The 22,039-nt window shown below is 38.5% G+C and overlaps 1 long non-coding RNA gene across 1 annotated transcript; it reads left to right on the forward strand.

Annotated features, from left to right (window-relative positions):
* The first annotated feature begins 13,751 nt into the window (after positions 1-13,751).
* On the forward strand, positions 13,752-18,797 carry LOC142600744 (uncharacterized). Its single transcript, XR_012834306.1, has 3 exons — positions 13,752-13,848; positions 15,063-15,122; positions 18,717-18,797. It is a non-coding gene; the product is annotated as an uncharacterized LOC142600744 (long non-coding RNA).
* The last annotated feature ends 3,242 nt before the right edge of the window (positions 18,798-22,039 follow it).

The raw sequence follows: 22,039 nt of genomic DNA on the forward strand, positions 1-22,039 counted from the left end.
CCACAGTAGAAAGAATATCTAGTCTTTCCTTGTTTAACATATCTGTCAAACCCATTATTTTAATTCCAGAAGAGTAAGTCCCAAATAGTACAGAAGAAGATGATTCAGATATGCCAGTGTTTAAATTGTATAAGTTATTTGGATGACTCCAGATATTGGGGAAAGTTACAAAGGTATGAGATATGTATCCCTGAAGAGACAACTAAAGAAAAAAATATAAAAATTAAAGGGTCTGAACAGATTAAGAGACAAGAAAGCAACACTTTCTTTCTATGGTTCTACTGTGAAATATTTCAAACATGAATTTTCCAGACAATTTAACCTTCTTTAAGAAGGTTAAGGCAGCATTCTTCTTACATTTATCAGTCTCTTGTGTGCATTAAAAAAAGAATGGTTTGGACAGAGAGGAAAAATAAAGCTTTGTATAAAGGACAAGCATTCATTAACTACACCTGTTTATCAGAATAATCCAAAGACTTAAGAGCATTAGAAATGCCTACTGGATCAGGCCAATGGTCCATCCTACCCAGTATTTGGTCAGTAGTGACAACAGCAGATGCCGTTCACTGAAAGCATGCAAGCCTGCCCGCTCTGTTGTCTCTCCCCTCCACACTTTCCTAGCACTCACAGCACAGGTTTGGTTCTTGCTAGGTTTAAGTGAGGCTTGTTAAAGGATACTGCTTACTCCCATCACTTTAGGAACCTACTGCATGTGAATATCTATCCCAATATTTTTTTTTTTTTCCAGCCTGTTGATACAACCTGGCTCCTTATCCTCCCGTCCCATGAAGTTCCTGAAGCTCACTGCTGGATGCAGACAGTACTTTCTCTTACCCATCCTTAACTGATCAGCTAGTTTCCCGAAGTGGCCCCTGGCTGTAGTACTGTGGGATTTGGTAAACAGCCGCTGAACATTCATCACTGCCCTCATGGTTGAGACTCAGCCACATGTCCTCCTCAGGCCTGTCCACTCTGAACTGTGCACTCTTGTCCTTTCCTCATAACATATTTGTTCCAAGCTTTTAAGCAATTTGGCTGCTCTTCTCTACCTGCTTTACCTCTGCTACATCCTTCTTTCAGTCACAGGCAACACAAAGTCATGCTAGCAGATCCAGGACTTGAGTGAGGGCCAGCAGACAAGTAGTATGTTTGCAGAATAGCAGCAAACTGGGAGGGGGCAACACTGGGTCTCTTGGAGCATGCTACACCACATCCCTTCCAAACACCCGACTGCCAAGAGAGAAGGAAGGGGAACTTTTTTGAAGAAATACACCTCTCTTCCTAATTTATTATATAAAATAAACTTAAGGATGAGGCTGTACAGATTCCCCATCCTTTCCCAATGAGTCATAAATGCTAGACTTTAATGCATCAGGTGTCTGCATGCATTGCTATTTCACAACTCTCAAAAGTTTTCCTGCTGTTTTGATCCTGAAAGCATGATGAGCTGAAGCAGGAAAAAGAATGTCTCAAATTAGAGCCTTGCATATCCAAGCTTGTCTTGCCTGCGGAGCAAACTCCAACTCAACTCTGCAACTTGCCATCACACTCATTTGATGCATTTCCTATAGTAAGTCAGATTATTAACCTCATAAAATTATTTTCTCATAACATAGCCTCTCAGCTTGCTATCATCCCGACTTCTAGTGTTAGTAAGACAAATTCATTAGGGGCACAGAAGTTGAGTCCCACAGTATGTTATCTTTTCTGATACTGTATTTTCAAGTCTTAGCTTGCCCTTCTTTATGGGAGGTTCAAAGGATATAATAAAGTAATATCAACTTTTCCAAAAAATTACAAATTAAATTGACTAGCACACAATCATTTGCAAATTATTCAAATGCATTTGTAATACAGAATCTGAAATTCATGCTGCATTACTCAGTCACCCAGCTTATTCATACAGGAGTAATGAAACTATCATCTCACTTGCATATTAACTAGTCCAACACAGATCAAAGTATATAACTGTATATAACTGTATATAGCATTTTTAGATTGAGCTGTAAGTTTCAAGATTCTGACCAACTTAACAGTAAGATGATTTGCAGAACTAGCCATCAGAGCCCTACCTGTAAACTTTTAGTGTACATGTAATTAAAAATTTACATTTTGGAAGCATGAATGCTCAAAGATGGATGCATTTTCCACACTTTGTTAACAAAAAATATTAAGCATTTTTTGACAAAGGTTATTACAGTCAAATTAAGACCAGCCCTCAATTCAAAATCCATTGGGTATATTGTAATAATTCTGAAGTATAATTGAAACTCAGTTTTGTTGTAGAACTTAAGCTTCATACTTAATTTGAAGTAGGGTGTTTTCCATATTGACTACCACACAAAGAAAAAATTAACACATTTGAACTAAGGTGAAGGAATGATCAATCTTTATGTTCTTTATCAAATTTGGAAGTTTGGTTAGACTCTTCACAGATTTTCTGAACTGCTGCCTGTTATGTGACAGCCAGCTTACATTTACCTTACTGTTGGCTCTAATTGTCACCTAGGAACAAGTCATGCATGCAGGCCATTTCTTGGAGGTATCTAATGACAGTGTTCGATTCAAAGTAGAGTGCACAAGAGAATTTGGAAATACACACAAATAATCAAAAGGTATTCAGGCTTTGCACGTTTTTGGCTGTTAGAACATTTCAGAAGTTCCTTAAAATGACAACAAATGCAAAACAACTATTGAGTCACCTTCTTAAAATACAAGTAGCTCTGTATTTTTCTACAGCACTAAGCAGACTGTACCACTGTATTCTAAATGCCTATTTCCCTCTACTTCCATCTAATAAAGCTGCTATCAATGTTTCTATCCACAACACATGACAGATTTGGGGAAAAAACAGTAAGAAAACACACTGAGAGCTCAGTGTAGCAGTTCCATATTTATGGTTTACTGGGCACCATTTTGCTTGCACGATCTTCTGATGACAGTCTCAACTACAGGAAATTAAATGGCAAAAAACAAAGCCAATAGCATTGCTCAGAGTGTTACTGGCTCAGCACTGCTGCTTGTGAAACAAAGCAGCATGAGAACACTATTTCAGTGAGCATTAACTCAAACTCACCACGTATCTTGTATGTTTGATCGGGTATAGAAAAATGATATTCAGATACACTTCTTTTGTAAACATTCTGCTGCTGTAATTCAGAATGTTTTGCTGCCAAAATACTTTGCAGTGAGAAAGGAAACCACTGTTAGTAATAATAGAGGAGGATTTGCTTGTGAAAGATGAGCCAGGATATTGCCTGAAATGATGACTCACAAAATCAATGTCAAAGGCAGTATTATTTACATCAAAGATTTATCAAAGATCCCTCTTTCTTTACTAATTTTTTCTTTTGTTTCACATTTCATCTTTAATAGACTGAAAGGCATGCTTCATCCTTGTAGGGGTAGGGGAACAGGCACAGACACAAACAATGCAACACTTCGGAGCAGGAAGAAATAACTCCCGAGATTTAATGTGAAAACTGATCTCAAATTTTGGTTTTATGGCTATGCATAAACAGCATATTTGCCATAGCAGAAATGACTCTTGTCATTGTATCCAATGTATGGATCAAGCTCTGTTTGCTACTGGAAACCCTGCATGGTACGTAAGTAACAGACAACACTGCTAAGAGCCTTGTTTTGGTTTTATTAACAGGGATAATGCAAAATGTCACCATCCCTTTGCAACTAGGTGTACTACCACATTTGTGTATGCTTTATTCAACTACCTAGTTATAACATTAGCAGGGACTTACAAAGCAAGTAAGGAAAAGGGTTTGCCCTAAACAAGTTGCAGAATGCAGGACACCAGAGAAAACAACTCTAAACACAGAATTTCTCGTCACTACTACAAATACTGAAGTGCATCTCCTACTCATTAAAGATAAACACCACTTATTCAGTCTGCTTAGCCAACAAGACTAAAACAAATACATTTTGTGGTAAGAGTTTATAACTTTTTTGTTAAAAACTGAAAGATAGTACACTCCTGTTCAGACAAAACCTTCACAGGCCAGTTTCCAGACTTCTCAGATTTTTTTTTCTTCCCTTTTCTATCCAGAATAATTTAAGTCACAGTTTCAAATCAGGTTTATGTATCATTAAGAAAAAACAAACAAAAAACCACAAGTTATGCCTTGTTAGAAAATGGTGCCCATATAAATACATAAATAATCTAACTGCTTTGCTCAAACTGCTGTGCTTTGAGTCAAAACGAATGTAGGAGATAGCACTTCCAAGTTTAACTGACCATACAAAGCTCAAGGAGCCTTAGTGAGAGAAGGACAGGGCTCAAAACCCAACTTTTGACAAACAGGTCAGGCACGTGCAGCCTAAGCAGAGACCCAGTACCTTCTGAGCAGCAATGAAACAGAGCTAAACCTTAGTGGTGATGAAGAGATTCTTCCTGGAGACTTGAGTTGTGTTTATTCTTTTTTAAAAAATTGCCAGACATCGCAAGTCTGAAAGGATCCATCCTGCAAGTCTCCTGACAGAAGCAGGAGGTATGAAGGCAGCTTATTTAAAACTCCTTTTTGACTGTCTTGCCCTGCAGAACTGTTTCTGCATTTTCAGTTTTATTTTAGTTTGCATTCAGATAAAACCTAGCTTTAGAGACTGAACGCCTCCCTGTGGCTTTTGACAAGGCAAACTAATCTCCAGTCTGGGCCGTGTGGGAAGTCTGTCACACAATCCCAAAAGCATACCTACACAGGAGGTCATGAAAGAGTTATGCACTTCGAGTGGAAGAGTTGTTAGAAAACACACTGTTGGGAGCAGACAGTGATGCACTAGAAGCCTTTTTTAATTTGGCATCCTCTAAATTGAGACATTCATTCATATATATCACCTCTTGCATGCTCTGTATCTTATCTCCATTCTTCCATAGCAGTAAAACTTAACAAGAGAAGTTCAACCACAGATGAGAATCTCCAGCCTGAAGATACTGAGGTCTTCTCCCTTGAAAATGACATGGAGTAGGTATTGTAACAGGTGATGTAGTGTATGATCCAATACTTTACAAATAACATCTGCAAGCCTATGAAGTAAGAGGAAATTAAAATGGTACTGGCATTTCTTAGATTCTGTATTTCTCCTATTATTTACTATTACATAAAACTATTACTATTTTTGGATTGCCAAACACCTATCATTCTTCAGGTTATATTTTAGCATACTTGAAGCTGACAGAGAAGTTTATCAAGACTCACTAAGTTTAATGAGAAATCTGCTTGGTAATTTCATGGTTGGTGGGGAGTGGAGAAGGGTTAAGCATTTGATTGAACAAAAGACAGGGGCAGCAATACAGTATTCATTGTGTCCTTCACATTCACATCTGCTTCTCAGATTATTTTTAAGGTAACCTTTTTACCATGGAGAAAAACATACTTTGTACATCTCTGATTACAAATTCCCTAAACTACAGTTTGTTTGCATCGCAGCTGAGCAATTTTGTAGTGTGTTTTGGGTTTGGTTGTTTCCCCCCCCCCTTTTTTTTTTGCCTTGCAAATTAGTAAACTATCAGCCAGCTGTGAAAATTGCTTCTGGAATTCACCAGATGCAGGTTTTTAGTTTAAAATCTTCTTGATCACCAGCATGCACAGAGCCCATTAGCAGGAAGCAAGCATTGTTCTGACAAATGGCAAGCCTGTCAGTCAAGGTTAGTGAGATTGTGCCTATGAACAGAGGCCCTCAGGAAGCGGTTGCTGAGGGTACCGGACACACACAGACCATTCAGCTGGCATCCAGAAGAAAAGCAACAGCATTTCCATCCCGTTCCCCTGCTCTGTGAAAATCTGCTCCTACAAAAGGGTTAGCAGGACAGAAACAAACAAGTATTAAACATCAATTATATGGTATAGGCAAGCATTGAAAAGGAAAAAATGGGGTCAATTGGAGGAGGAATCCAAGTTTGGGCTTTTTTTTTTAACACAATGAGAAGGTTAACACTGAATTAAAACCAATATTTCATATCATATGGGGAGTACTTTGGTTTTCTTGCAACAAAAACATGGATTTATTACAAAAAAATCAATTTTTCATTAACAATATATAGCAAGTTGAGATATTTTAAATCCAACATTTCTTTTTTTTCTAGTGAAAGCTCATCAACAACTCCAGACAAGAGCATGCTATCTGTGAAAACTGTGGGTTGGGCAGGTTCATGAACAAAACTCCTGCATACCATCATTTGGGACAACAACTTTGGGGTTTCTACTGAAAACTGGTATGTTTTGGGGGCTTTCTTTTGTGTTTTGTTTTTTTTTTTTTTTAAATAGTGCTTTTTTAAATAGAACTACTTAATCTTTGCTGCTATCAAGTAAGAACTTTTCAACCATGTAATAGGATAGTAATACAGTGTTCAAAACAAGCAGCTACAAGGTAAAGTTATTTGCTATAAAAAAACTGTAAGGATTTCCCTAAAAAAAAAAAATCAAGGAAAAAACCAACCACAACAAAAGCAAGAGGCAGAGCATTATTTTTAAGTCATGCCTGCACCATGAGCCTGGAGACCCTGTGCCAGACCAGGCCCCTAGCGCTGCCCCAGCCGGGAGCTAGGGAGTCTCCCCCCACCACCCCGGGGGGCATCTGTCTCCCGGCCCCGAGCAGAGCTAGAATGAGGGCGGGCAGGACCTGTAAGGGCGGGGGGTGCCCTCACGGTGCCGCTGCTCCCCACCCTCCGCCCCAATAACAGGCTGTAGGAGGGACGGCACGGCACACCCCAGATGAGGTGAGGGAAAGGGGGGAAGGAAGGTCTGCCAGCGCCCCCAGGGCCCCAAGCGTGCTTAGGCCCAGTACACTGCAGCAGGTCGGGCCTGAGCCCCCCCCCCCGCTAGGCCTCACTTCTCCTCATACAGTTATTTTCTTTTTCAGTCTCAATAGAAAAGTGGTGTAGCCAAAAAGAAAGGCCTGTAACGAAGGCCTGCTCATATTACACATAATAAGAAAATGTAGCCAAGAAGAAAGGCCTGTAATGAAGGCCTACTTGTATTATATGTGATAAGAAACTTCATTATTACTTTAGGTAGAAGGCTAACAATTCTTAGAATGAACACCTGCTACACATCATGAGAAAAAGGAGGAGCTACAAGACACTTCAAGGTCCTTATGTACATACTTTGCAGAAAGGGAGGACATTAATTGCCTCCAGCAACATCCTTATCTTTCTGAGGCGTATAGCAAACAATTACCAACACCGAAATACTGAGAAACTAGGGGAAAGGTAATTTGGGCCAGGGTCCCCACAACCACAGACCCATAAGCCCCCTACCCAAATTATACCAGCTACTCAAAAGATAGAGGCAGATTACAGAACTGAGCATGCGTTCTAGTTTGCATACTAGGCGAAGACATATGAACCAATTATTGGAACGGGGAGTGTACCACTTTGTAATCTTTGTAACATTTGTGTATAAATATGACAAGATAACCAGCATTAGGTGTGCCTGATTTGAGGAACTATCCTCCTGACACCCAGCGCTGCAATAAAGGAAATGCCTGCTTCTTAATGCTAAATTAGTGTTAAGGAGTTTTCTTTCATTCCCAAATTTCAGTGACAGTAGGAAGAAGTAAGCACAGCCTTACATTTCCCATTTTATAAATTATGATGACTATATAATCATTATTATCCTCTAGTCTCTTGGGAAAGCTTTTTTTTTTTTTAATAATTATTTCAGGGAAGTGTCATAAGTTAGGCAAGTATATACACTAATAACAGCAGACACATAAGGACACACCTGCTAAGCTTCCACTGTCCTGAAGACATCAAGCATTAGAAAGAGCCCTAGCTATAATTATCTTGCAGTTACTCCTCCACAGCACCTCACTCGTGTATGCTTTCTCTCAGCCAGTGCTGCCTTGTTGTTTGCAGCTTCTAGACAAGGGCTGCATACACACAGCAAAAACAAGAAACCAAGAAAACTCTTCAGCCAGCATGAGGCTATAGCCTAGAGCATTTCTTCTTTTATTACAGACAACCAGCTGATACCTGTCAGGGCCATGGGGAACTAATAAGCCCAGATGGCCTCAACCAGACTCACCTAGAGCCTCCCCCACACCCATAGGCCCAGGAGCTCTATTTAATCACTGTCAGAAAGCCTTGTTTCTTGTCTGAACTGTATCAAAGGATTGCTGGGTTCTGGCTTAGCTATAGTTCTGCCTGGTTATAGACTACCTTGATCTTGCCTTGACTTTCACCCTGTCCTTAGAGCCTTACCTGGTGATTGCTAGACCTGACCTTGATCTCTGGTTTGCTTTTCAGGCTTGATCTCAACTAGCTTTGTCGCTGTGGTATTTTTTTTAGAGTCTAGGCTTGTGGTCAATCTAGTTGTTGTTTCTAGGTCTGTTTTGCTTACCTTGCTGGGAGGGGTGGGACAAGTCTAAGCTGATGAGGCCTGTGCCCTACAGGCTCTGAGGTGCCCTTTACCTCCTGACTTGCCTTCCCCTAAGCAGCAGCTGTACACTCACTGTTTTCTGGTGGTAATGTGCTGTACTGATTTCAGTGTTTGCTACTGTAGCATACTGCTTTTCCGTGTGGCACAAGAGAGCTACTCTACTACTGGAGCTTAGCTGGGAGCCTTCACAGGAAGGTGGTTTTGTTATTACTTGGTTGGGGAAAGCTTGAGGGGAGAACTATGTATTTATTCCCCTCCTTCATTTCTTTATGTAACACTGCAGTAAGACAAATTTTACTGAGACTGTGCTTATATATACACACAAACATACACTTAAAAAAATAACAAACCACAATTTCCATGACCTTCTTAAATAACTTGCAATTTCAAATTCTAATGGTTGAGATCAGCTCATGCATTTATACTGCTCCACTGAGCTAAACAGGAGTGCATTAATAGTTGTAGAAAATAAAATTTTGTATACCAAGAAACAATAAGTGTGTAGGGGACAATTGCTATAGGGATAGTCCAGACTGTCTCAATTACCAGTTACTGATAGCTGGGTCTAGAATGCTGGGGAGGAATGATCTTGGTATCAGACCTCAAACAGGACAAATACTGAAATAGTATTGTGGCAATTCCCAGAAAATACTCTACTGGCCTTGGTTGTGTAAACATATGCCACAGCAGTAATGCAGTATGGTCAATATCTCAGTGTCTCGCTAATAGTCATTCCTTCTGCTAGTACTTCTAACATGTCTTGATTTTTAAAAAGGGACTTAAAAGTGAGTTCCAGCATGCTGATTCTGCCCTGGTAACAAAATACTTTTGCATCCAAAGTACTTACTTGCCAAGAAAGATAAACTATAATCATGTGGTCATATGTAATATGACCACACATTAATTCCATAATTTTAATACACATTCTGCTGCATCAACAGTTGAACAGAAGTTTCAACTTATATCAATACATAGCCTTCAGTTGTTTATAACATATGGCAACAGATTTCTCATATTATACTGGGCAGACAGCCCTTACTGGTTTGTCCAAATCTTGTCCCAGGACTGCCAACCAGAGCTTTTCTGCACAGTTTCTGCATAGCTGCACAACATCTGCTTGGGCTAGCCTCAGTATCAGCAGAAGTTAGTCCTGTGACATTTTGTTGAATTCTTCAAGGCAAGTGGTTAGCATTTCTTCTAGACCGTATGGAGCCTAACATGATATAATAGCCCTCATCTTTAAACTTCATCCATTTGATAGACTTTGGCATGGCACACTGTACCAGCTGGAGAGGGAGCTGGTTAGCGGAACCCAAAATGTTCTTCGCTTCTTTGCACCAAACTGAAGGAATTCTCCCACACCCCGATTTACTTACCCAGGTAAGTGAACAACGTAGCTGTATTGTTCAGCAGGGCTTCTCAGGGGCAAATAAAGATGAAATTTAGGGCCCCACTTAGCTTGCTAAGATGAGGTGGATCAAAACTCTGCTTTAGCCTTCATCTTCAGTCCTGCAGCACCAAACTCTGTCCCTTTGGATACTTAGTGCTGTTATAGGCTAATTCAATCACAAAGGCACATTTTAATTGCACCATGCTTGTCTTGTGCTTCTGAAAATTTGTGTTGTTAAGGGAAACCCGGCACAGACTCTGGTTTCTGGCCATCTCCTTGTGCCCAGGTAAATTCTCAGGCAAACAGAATTGTTAATCTTGGATTTTCACCAGCTGAAACATTTCTTCCTGCTTAATATTAAACATTCCCTGTAACTGCAAGTATATAAAGTATAGGCACAAATTCAGCTTTCAGGTGTTGAATCTGAAGAAAACCTCTACCATTTCCAGTGCAAGAAGTTCCATGTTCCTCACACCAAGTGAGAGCAGGATATGCCCATTTAACAATGTCCTGGTTATCGGCTAGGATAGAGTTAATTTTCACCAGAAGCTGGGATGGGACACAGCCAGGACATGTCACCCAAAGTAGCCAAAGGGAGTATGCCATACCATGTGACATCATGCTCAGTATAAAATGGGGGCTGGTCGGGGAGGGGCGGCGGGGCTCCAGGGTGTGTGGCAGAGGGCGGGTCGGGTGTCGGCCTCCGGACGGGTGTGAGGGTGGGGTCTGAATTGTATGGTTCTTGGGTGAGAAACTGCATTGTGTATCAGCGGTTTTGTGTATTCTGTTAAGTACTGTTGTTATTTCCCTCTTCCTTTGCTGTCCCAGGGAATTGTCCTTATCTCAACCCAGGAGAGTTTGTCTTTTGTCTTCCCGTTCTCCTCCCCATCCCGCCGGGGGTGGCGGGGTGTGAGCAAGCGGCCGCCTGGTGCCCAGCTGCCGGCTGGGGCTGGACCAAGACAAACTTGTACTGCTGATACCTGCTATCCTACAGCTCTGCTTAGTGGCTACGGAGTGTGGGAGGGGAGGATCCTCTTAGCCTCACCAATCTTAAATCTGAGATGTTTTGGACTAACTTTTACAACTTCTGTTGAGCATAGTCCACTGAACTAAGTTTGGGCCTGCTTTGTGTTTTGTGCATCTCAATGAAAGAGAATTTTCTCAGACCACAGGGAACATGAGAGCAGGCTTTTGCCCTGTGAAATAAAAATTGCACATTAGAGAGACACTGACTATACCACTTCAGCTTAATAGAACTCGTTTTACCCTTCAACTGATGAAAGCTAAAATTTTTGAGGTGGAAGGCTTATCATTAAGATACTGGAAAATGTCATACAGCCACAACTATAGCAATGGCATTTTTTTATTTTTAGAATTAAGCTGATATTTTTAATGGGTTTCTGAATGTTACTCTAGTATTTGTGTCTCGGGGCACACTTTCTGTGGGCAGGCAGAAATGTGGTACCTCATTTGTCCCAAGTGGCCTTCTTTGTGCTAACTTGGAGGTTATTTGACGACTCACCTTTGATAATACCAGGAAGGTTTTGCAATACCATTCTGTTCCAGAAATGTCAGCTGCAATTTTCCATAGATTCAACAGCCCAAAATGATACTGTATCTTCTGCCTGGTAAATAATTGATATATGTCTGATGAAATAGAGCAGGAAGATTTCTGTTGCATGACTCTTCAGGCTGCTGTATATTTTCTTAGGTTTTGGCAGCGCTAAACCTATTAAGAAATATATATTCACTACAAGCTCAAGCAAGTCATACATTCCACACATGAAAGAAAATTAATTATACTCTCAGAATGAAGCAATTCAGAGGGTTAATTTGCCATTGTGAGTCTTATGATTCTGAAAAGCCAGCAGACCACAAAAATTTCAACAGATTTAATTTTCCTAACATTTATCTAGGCTTTGTTTGTAATATACAGAAATAAATGTTGGAAGAATTAGCTTGCAGCTAATCGAAGTTCTGAAATGTGTTATATATTGTATTCTTAATCCAGTAACAATGATGAAATTATTCCCTTGGTTTCTTAGTACTTTAAAACTGAGATACTCATTTGCCATTTCAATGTAAGGAGGCATAAACAAGGGTTAGTGGATATCCTTCTGTAGAAGATCTTACTATTGCTATATCTACATTAGAAGTATTAAACACTTTTGAGTGCCACAGTCAGAACACGTGTAGAGTTTCATCACCTTTTTCACTTATTTTCTGTCTTGAAGATGTATTGTAGAAATTAAAGTCAACACAGGAAATCCCCAGTGTTGTAATGCCAGCAGTTAAATCTAGGAGAATTACTTCTACATTAAAAATTAGTGTAGAATTAAACAGTAGTATAAAATGAATTGTCATCAGATTAAAATGAAAGACTGGGCAATTCAAAATATATGCTAGCTTGTCTGGAACCCAGTTCTGTTGGTCTTAAATCTTGCAGCACTCCCCTTTCTTTAACAGACTTAGGAAAAATTAACATCTATGTTGCTCAGACTGAATAGAAAATTATTATGTGCCATTCCAGCTCTTCCCAGAATGTCAGTCACTTGCTGTGTGCATTAGCTGCCGGATGGATCTGAGGGATCTCCTCAGACCAAGACTTCTTAATTCCCATACTTTTGTGACTTCTGCACAGGACTGCTGTACCTCTGCTCCAGTACTCCAGCACCACATATATACACTTCTTTTTATCTAAAAGAAGGTACTCTGGGACATACTTGTGGTGATCTGAAAACTCAAACAATGATGGTGGCTATGAAAAGCCTTTGTAGTTTCCATCCTCGATTCAAAACACCTCATTTAAAACAATTATTAAACTGCATGTAATGGAATTTTCAAGTAAACATTATGTATTAATATAAAATGCTGAATCCTACAATTCTTTTCCTACTTTTACCTCATTTTCATTCATCTTCAGTCTTCACTAACCCAAATCAATGTTCTTTGGACTGAGAAAGCACATTAAGAGCTATCCTCACAAAATAAGAGAAAATGCCATACCAATTCAGTTCTCATTTACACCACTGAAAGTGTGGTAATTGGAGTAAATGCTGTGATGACAACTTAGAAAAATCATCCAATTAATAACAAAAGCAGTATGATACAAATATTTTTTATTTGCTTATGTGAAGTCTATGCTTTCACAGCTATTTACATGTTATACATTATTATGAGTTATGTGTGATGCAATAAATAATCCACGCAGATTACATTATCAATGAAAATCAGCAAAATTAGCTTACAGGTTTTTTATGTGGGGTCAGGTTCTAAGCTATGAAATAAAAAGCATGTTCATAATTGATCTTGTGATTATCATCAGTTTCAAAATGCACCTTAGATACATGTCCATGCTAATAACACCAAATTGCATAAGCAGTCATTAAAAAAGGGCAGTCACATTAAAATTATCTCTGAAATTTGGTCAAATGTTTCAATAAAAATATTTTCTGCCATTCCCTAATCTCTAGGCATCCACATATTTAGAAGTGGTAAAAACACCAGATGCTAGGCATTGTGTTATATTATCTGTTTCTGTATTGAGCTAATTTGAGCTTATAGTAAGGGATTTTCATTCATTTTTGAAAGCCAAGGTATTTCTTATATTATTTCACAGAATGCATCCATCTGAAGGGTTACCATGCAGTCTATTCTGAAATGGCTAACATTACATAAATTCAAAGAGCATGAGTCCCATCTTCTTTCTTTTGTATTTCTTTCAGGCAGATTAAAAAAAAATAAATCTTCAAACAGTTAAGCCAATGATATCTTTGTATCTTTGCCAAAAGTGCTAAACTGTGCTTTTCCTTGTATATATATGAAAAGATGTGGTCTTGCTGCTGGTGATATTTGCTCTGTGAGAAAGAAGCTGAAATAATGTTCTAAACGCAAATAGAGTACAGATGACTTGGGCCTTTTGAAAGTAACTCTCTGTATTGATTCACTTCAGGAATAAAAGCCTATAGGACTGATTGAAAGTCAGCCACAAGCACAGAGGAACCGCTGCAGATTTTTTGCACAAGTGGCTTGAAGTCTCTGATAAATGTCAGCTGTGGATGGCAGGTAGGGAGACTTACCCAGCAGCTATGTATTCCCCTACCCCCAAACCTCTTTTATTCTGGCTCCTGAAGACATTCAATGTAGTTTTAAAACACCCTCTTCCTTTTGTAGGTGAGGATTTTGAAAGTGAGGATGAAATCATTGTTTAATAAAGTGATTATCCAAGTGAGATAAAATGAGAATGGTAAGAAAACTTTAAGAAAACTTTTACTAGTGTTAGGGGGTAGGTATTTGCACTGCTTAAATGAAGCCAGCAAATCACATACTTTGGTTCTTTAAATATACCTCTAATGGAGAAAAGTGTTGGGTTTTGTTTTTTAAAAAAAGACTTAGTGTGAACCTAATTGTCTGACTCACCACTTTAGCGCGAGCATATTGTCTCCAGAGCTTTTTGCAGAAACATTAATTCATCTTAGTTAATATTTAGTATAAAATCATATCTCTTTAACTTTCCATAGCTAACCACTTGCTAGCCTGTTTACTTTTCATGGTGTAGGCACAGTTAAAAGCTATCCATTCCATTTCACAGTGTGAGCACATACACCCATGGGACCCTCACGTTTCTGCCCAACTGGGTGTCATGTGGAAAGAGTGCCAAATATCAGTGGCCACACATAGATATAATATAGTAACTATTGCTTAAAAAGAGGGTCTGATCCAGCTAAAATACTTTTCAGCAATCCAAATGCTCCACTACAGGGAAAGTAAAGACCAGAATCCGGCATGAGACTTAGACTTACAAGGAGATGACTACAATAGGACACATAGTGTCATTTTTGTGTGCCTGAATTTAGAAAGAAAAGGTTTCCTGCTTCTGAGTCAGGTTTGATCAGGAAGATTTTAATATTTTTTATGATCAAATTCAATTTGGGATCTTACATAAAGGGCTGAGAACATTGTCCATTCATCCTCGATATGGATGACTGGTGGAAAGTATCCTACATGTTTGTACTGCTGTCTTCCTCAGGCATCAGTTCAGCTGCATTTAGACAAATACCTGTTTGATATAACAATGTTGTGTGCCAAGCACTGTATCATCTGGGTACCCTAAATCAAGCAGATATTAAATTCGCTAGATTTCTTTTCAGATTTTGGCATGGTAGATGTTAGTGTTACAGGCACATCAGCCAGTACTAGAACGCCATACAAGTTTATAGCATGAGCCCAGCTGAAACAGAGTTTTTCAGATGCAACTTTTTTCTCTTCTTTGTTTCTAGTTCCTGTTGACCACAGGGTCATAGAACAGAATTCAACATCACTCAGCAGTATAAGTACAGGTAAGAAAGGATTGAGAACAGGGGTGTAACCACCTTTCTGTAAAGACACCACTACTAACACACTTTACACTGTCAAATGATGGTTTTAGTAGTCACTTTGTATGTTTATATTATTATTAATAAGATATATTCATTATGGAAGCATCGAAATTAGAGCTTTTCCTCTAAGAGTCAGTTGAGCTTCTTCAGAGCAAACTGTGTACACAAGAAACAGTTACAAAGCACAACATTCAGGCTGATTTAGCTTCTGTAGCAAATAAAAACTTGATTTAATAAAAGAGTTTCAGTGGAACAAAGCCTCATCCTTGAATGGGCAGCAAAATCTGGCAGTTTTTCCAGGATCATTAACAGGGCTTGTAAGAAGTGCTACTGAACAAGAGAAAAAAGTGAAGGAGATTGAAAGCTGGTTGTTAAAGAATGCAGTCTCTTTTGGATTCCTAGCAAGGCAGACTCTTCTGATTGTGTATATCTCCTTACTCTGATGGAATTGCTGCAGACTGCTGAAAATCAAGGAGGAAAAAAAAAAAAGAAAAACTCAGAACACAATTATGTGTTTCAACCAGCATTTGCAATTCTGCTATCCCTAGGGAGAACATGGAAACTGTCAAATTTCCCCATGCTAATGACCACATTCAGAGGCTGATTTAGGAAGGGAAGACAAACAAGATGCCTGAACAGTATAAAACTGGGGGTTACAGAAAGAAGTGATATTAATTTGCCAGAATATGAAATACGTTGTTTCATCAGCAAAAGACAATAGAGGAAATGAAAACTTAACTGCTATTCATAATGAAAGTATGACAGCAGTATAGATCCAAACCCAATAAAGCCTGCTGTTAACATTCTGGGCAGACTTCAAAATCACAAGGAAAATTGGTGAATTTCTCTAGGAAGAGAAGCAAGACCTTAGGCGATGAAAATTCAAAATTCAAGATGGATTTGAAGGGATCTCTAAAGTTAAGAGGAGAGTGACTTGAGAGATTAAAACTCAGAGTTGTTTGGAGGATGAGACCAATCCAATGCTTCCTAAAATGAAGCAGCCCCTCACATACTACTTTAAATTAATGTTACAGAGCACAGTCAAAAGCTGCCAGTTCATAAAGCAAAAATGATGGACTTCTTGAAGTATTCATTTTGTCTTTAAGGAAAAGTTACAAGCCGGATAGGCAGTATTTGCAGTAAAATACTGCATTGAATTGTTTTGAAGTCAGCCTGTACAGTGCCTCTAGCAACTGTAGCATTATTTTTTTTTTTGTGGTGTGTAGCTCTGAGTGGCTACTGGTACACTCAAAACTGCCAGCCACAAAAGCAAGCAGTGCTTGCACCTTTCTGAAATGGCACATCTCCCATTCTTAAATGGGAAATATATCTTTGGACAAAAGTGTGAACAGTCTCACAATGGCATTATATGATTCACCCTACAACAGACATTGAGCTTTGAGCAGCAGTGTTACTGCTTGCAGCTAGCTGACAGATGGCCTGAAGCTGAGAGGAGAGGTTGTCTCTTGGCAAAGGGATGGTAGCTGCAGGTCTGAGAAGTGCCCTGATGGGATTTATCATCAATAAGGAGCTGGTAGGGTGCTGCCAGGTCATGACTCTAAGAAGGAGTAAAAAGGAGGATTGCAAGAATGGGGTGTGAATATCCCATTTTCTGCCTGTTAGAAAATAGGAGAGCTTTCCTTTTTGCTGTGAAACTCAGCTGGTAGCTCAGAGCATTCAGGAGATATTCTAGCCACTAGGAATTGCTTTAGAGGAACAAGTAACAGCTAAAGAGCAGAAGCAATGGCAATTGCTGATCACTGTGCTGCTTCTGCAGTGATTGCAGAACAAAACACATTCTGTGGCGTGACATTAATAGGAGCAGCATAAGAGCAGGATCCCTGATAGACCTCATAGAAGGCATGGCGGCGTTTTGGCTAACCACCGTATCTTTGTAGAGCGCTGGGCTGGTGTTATTGAGGGAACACTAACTTTATTCTTGCACATAACACATTTTAGCATCTATACTTCTATTGCATTTTGAGAGAGGGAGGTTTGGGGGGGGAATGAAAGAAATATTCAAGGAGAGTCATGAAAGCTGTAAATGACAAATACACTACCCACCTAATTTAGCTAGTTGGCTGACTAGTAACAACAGGGATAAAATGATGGCAGGCAGAGGCCATCCAAAAACTGTTAGCCGCAGAGTGAGAGAACAATTTAAGTAGCGAAATTACAACACCAGGAAGTACTGACTGTGAAAGAGACGGCAGTACTCCTCTTTTCCTCATCTTCTAACTGAGCACCTGTATGTTTAGTAATTGCTTTTTTTAAAGCACCATCGTTATCATCAGAACCTTGAGCACAGACCACTGATGAAGATAAAATAGTGGAGATTTGATCTTCTCTGGCAGTCTTCTGTCAAGGAAGATTCCCTTCCCTATCCATTTCTCATGAACAGTAATTTTGCTTAAAATTCAACACACACATACCAAAGCTTTATTAAAATGTTTCTGAGCAGTGCATCAAAAAGCTGGAAGATGTAAGGCTGACAAAAGGAGAGGATCCATATAGGAGCCAGTGACAATAATTGTCAGGTTTAACAAGGATGAATGGTTATATATTATATTCCTCATCTCTATTTTCCAAAGAATGTGATAATCTATGTGGGTTTTGTTGTATAATTCTGAAGAAATAGGTTTGTTTTTATAACTCAGTGATCATGACATTTATTTATTTTTACCATAAGTTCTTAAGAGAGTTCTCAGAACCATTTTTATCCCTGACAAGCTATAGCAATATAAATTAAATGCCTCTGATGTATGGTGTTCTGTGGTTATAACAAGGGTGAGTCGTTCTTGTATAATTTCATTTTCACATTACCAATTTTGTCACAAGTATGATGTACCTGTATTTGGTTACATGGTTTAGCTTAGGAAAGACAACAGTAAACATCAGAGCTTTCACTTTGTGATATTCTTGTATTTGTTTTCTCTCAGAATTACCATCTTCCTGAGGCCTACTTATAGAAAAGGAGACTAAATGCAGTAATATTCTGAAAAATGTGTTACGTGGGAGAGAGGCTTGCTTATGATGTATTAAATATTAAAATAACGAAGCTACCTTCCTAAACCAAGACTGTGCCACTGTATTTCAATGCAAAAAAAACCCTGTTCATTAGACTGGTATGCGAAATGTAAAACTGCTTCAAAGCAAGGAACTCGGGATGTTTAAGTCGTAGTTTTTCATTTTTATTTTCGAGGTAGAAATAGGTTTTCCTACCCTTATTGATATTGAGTAGCACCAAACACCATGAGTAGGTTCACTGATCTCTCATTTGTTGTTTTCCCATGAGTGTTATCACGCTCGCCGTGTGTTACAAGAGCATGCATAAAAGCTGGTACTGTAGAGCAGCTGATATGACATAAGCTTTCACCCCTGCTTATTCCCCAGCAACTTATAGCAGCAGGCAGAGGGGCTGCTGTTTTTCAAGGTTTCAAATTTTGAATGCCTGCCGTGTGGTGGTAAATTGATGACAGAGGCACAGACATTTTTCTAACCAGGAAAGACTTGTGATTTTAAATATTTCTTCTGTTTCTTTTTATCCTTTCTTAGGAATAATTTGCCATCTAAGTAGCAGACTTCTGTGAACAGTTTAATTGGAGCACCTGAAAAGTGAGGCAGATGCAACACCAGGTGGGCTGGCCAGTTTCTTAGTCAGCTGTTTCATCTGTTAGTCTTCTGCCTGAATTTTTATATTTACTGTATCTGCTATTCCTTGGTCTTTATCTTCTACACTGGCATTTTTTAACAATGAAAATACTAACCTTAATGAAATTCTTCCTTTTTAAGCCAGGTCCAAATTTGTTCATATGGTCTTTCTCCCTATGCATACATTACAAATCAAAGAAATCCATGTTTAAAGTACCAGTCACATTTACAAATGTCCAATACACGTGTTTCTTTTAAGTGCGTTGACTTCAATACAAGGAAACACAGCCCTGTGCTGAATGAGTTAAAAAAATCCCAATAATATCAATTTTCACTTCTTTTAAGAAATTGAAACACATTAGTTCACAAACACTTCCTCATGCATAGTTGGAACATTTATTGTCAGTGCACAGATCTGTAAGTCAAAAGCTGGTTAAAGGCTAACTTTTCTACTGTTTGAGAATTTGACCAAAATCTAGTGTTAATTACAATCATCTTGACATCCTCGGACACCCAAAAAAAAAGGAATGTGTGGTTGATTTGTAAGGCAAGAAATGTTGAACATGCAGACCCACACAAGTCACAGATACATACATCATGACTTAAACAAAAATAGATCAACCATAAAGTAAAGAGTACTAGGCTAGCTGCAGAAAAAATAAGCATTTATTAACATTACTGTAGTTGTTATGTGACTATAATGTAGAATCGTAGGAAGAATTAACTTCTGACACTGAAAAAGAACTTTAATTGAACAAGGGTATCTATCTCATCCTATCCTTTCTTTAACTGCAGTAGCTTGAATACTTTGTATGGAATCCAAAACCAGTTTAGGCAAATAGATTCAACTCTCCCTGAAAGGATTTCGGACCGGGCTCTAAATTAACCACAATAAAATAATGATAACACCAATTTAGCTCATTTTTTGTTATATATATTGCAAATGGCATTTGGTGTTTTGTCTCTTAGATGTATGTTTTTCAAGTATATGAACCTATTAAAAATAAGCACAGGATTTAGCATATTTTTATACTTTAAACCTATAGAATAGTGGCAACTTATATTAATTCCTTTATTCACTTTATGCATCTTTTTCAAGCATCGGAATCAAAATATATGCGGATTATATTATAGTATAGGATTAATTTACCAGTGTATAAGTAGTTTTGCATGTTTAAATCAGTAGATTTTTTCTCTTTATTTCACTGAGTTATACCAGCATTAAGTTGATATAATGTAGCAGTGGATGTGGCTCAGAGATTATACACAGTTTATTGTGACTTTATGCTAGATAAAAATAAGGGAATTGAAACATTTATGTTGAGGAGAAAACAACTCAACTCTGATAAAATGAAACTCAGCAACTTTACTGTTGTAGGAAAGCATTTGTTCCTTTCAGAAATGTCAAAAAGTAAATTACACTTAATTAATCAAACTCTGAGTGATTCCCAATTAGTTTCCTACAGTTCTTCTACGACAGCTCTTTCCATTATTACAGAGTGTGAAAACAATAAGCAGAAGAGAATGACAATACATAATAACCAGGAGAAATTCAAATCTTATAACTTCATAAAACACACTCTTTCTCAAGCTCTGAATGCTTACTTACATAAAAGTCCAAAATGACGTTTGTGCACACAGCCCAAGTAACGTCTATTCAGAATGCCACTTGCAGCTTCCACCAGTGAAGGCACTGTCAAGTAGTGACACAGTTCTCCCTTGGACCTGTGACACACTGTAGGATGGGAAAGGTAAAATACTTTCCATTTTAACTAAAATCTTAATTTACATGTGTTCTAATTTCCCTAAGCAAAAACATCTTCAGGATGGAATTCTGTTCTTGTTCATCCTGCTCTCACTCAAATGGTGCTGTTAAAGCCAGTGCAATTACAGAAATTGACTCTCAATATTGTCCTTTCTATCCTGTAGGAAATTGAGACGTTTAATCTGAGATAACAAAACCAGCCAGGAAGTAAAAATATAACTCATAAAAGTCAGTACTTCCACAAATGATAGCTAAGCTGAAAAAAATAGATTTGCAATATGGGGCCTATTCTTTCTACTGCATAAGTGGAATTTTTAGTTATTCTTTGTAGAATGTCAGCTCTGTCACTGTAGGAGAAACATTTCCAGAAAGGAGCACTATAATTTCTTTGTCTGTGTCAAATGTCGCTGGTGTCTCCCACGCGTGAAGATCACTGATGCACTCATTTTCAATTGCACCAGACTTTGAGACTTCTCTGCAGATATTTTTGCAAGTGCTTCAGCAAATGATGAGCAGAAATCAGTTTGTTTATAGTATAGTGTGCTATTATAATTTCATGCATTTACTTTTTTATTTTTCTAAAAGCAAAGACAAAGTAATTCTCAGCAGTTCTGACTTGCTTCTCTCTGCTTTCATTATTTTAAAAAAAAGAAACTAAAAATGATTCTATCTTGAATATAGCCTATCTGCAAAGTATTTCTGATTGTCAATGCTCAATCATTGCCTTCTTAACCTTTAGCTGATTTTAACAGAAGCATCCTTTGCACTATTGTTCTGGTTCCTGTGTTGGAACAGTTAATTACTATATGGACTGCATATGTGCTTGCAGCCAGAATCTCATCTAAAAGTAGCATCTGGAAATTCAGCTTTCTTTCTTAGTTTGTTCCCTTTACAGGAAATCTTTTATATCATACCCATATGTGCAGGCAACTTTCAAATCTCTGTATCATTGACAGCTGCTAAGTCTAGGGAAGAGGCTGCTGAAAACATGTGCATCGTAAGACATGCACAGCTTCCTTACTTACCACAGCTTCTTGCTGAACAGTGTCTCCTCATGGAGCAGAATGGAAAAACATGGAAAATGAGTTGGGAGAAAAGGGACAAGAGAAGGCCTATGGGGGAGCCTCATGGTTACCAGAAAAAATATTTCACAAATGGTGAAGAGCTGGTAAAATTTCTGTAAAGTTTCTCAGAATTGCTAATAACACAATAATACTTGTCTTCTGCTTTTCTCTGTACTTCCTATCTTCTTCCTACTCAAGGATAAATATCAAAACCATAGTAATTTAAGTGGTCTAAAACTTTCAGCACTGAAATTTTCTAAAATTATCAACTCATCTTAGGATGGGACAACTTCGGTAGTTCTCCCCAAAGAACAAAAATGCTATGCAGTCACACTATGAACAGGCAGGCAGAGAAGCAACAGCAGCAGCACGTCCCCCTCAGAAGATGAGGGGCACCT

This window comes from Balearica regulorum, chromosome 2, assembly GCF_011004875.1.
Source record: "Balearica regulorum gibbericeps isolate bBalReg1 chromosome 2, bBalReg1.pri, whole genome shotgun sequence".
NCBI lineage: Eukaryota > Metazoa > Chordata > Aves > Gruiformes > Gruidae > Balearica > Balearica regulorum.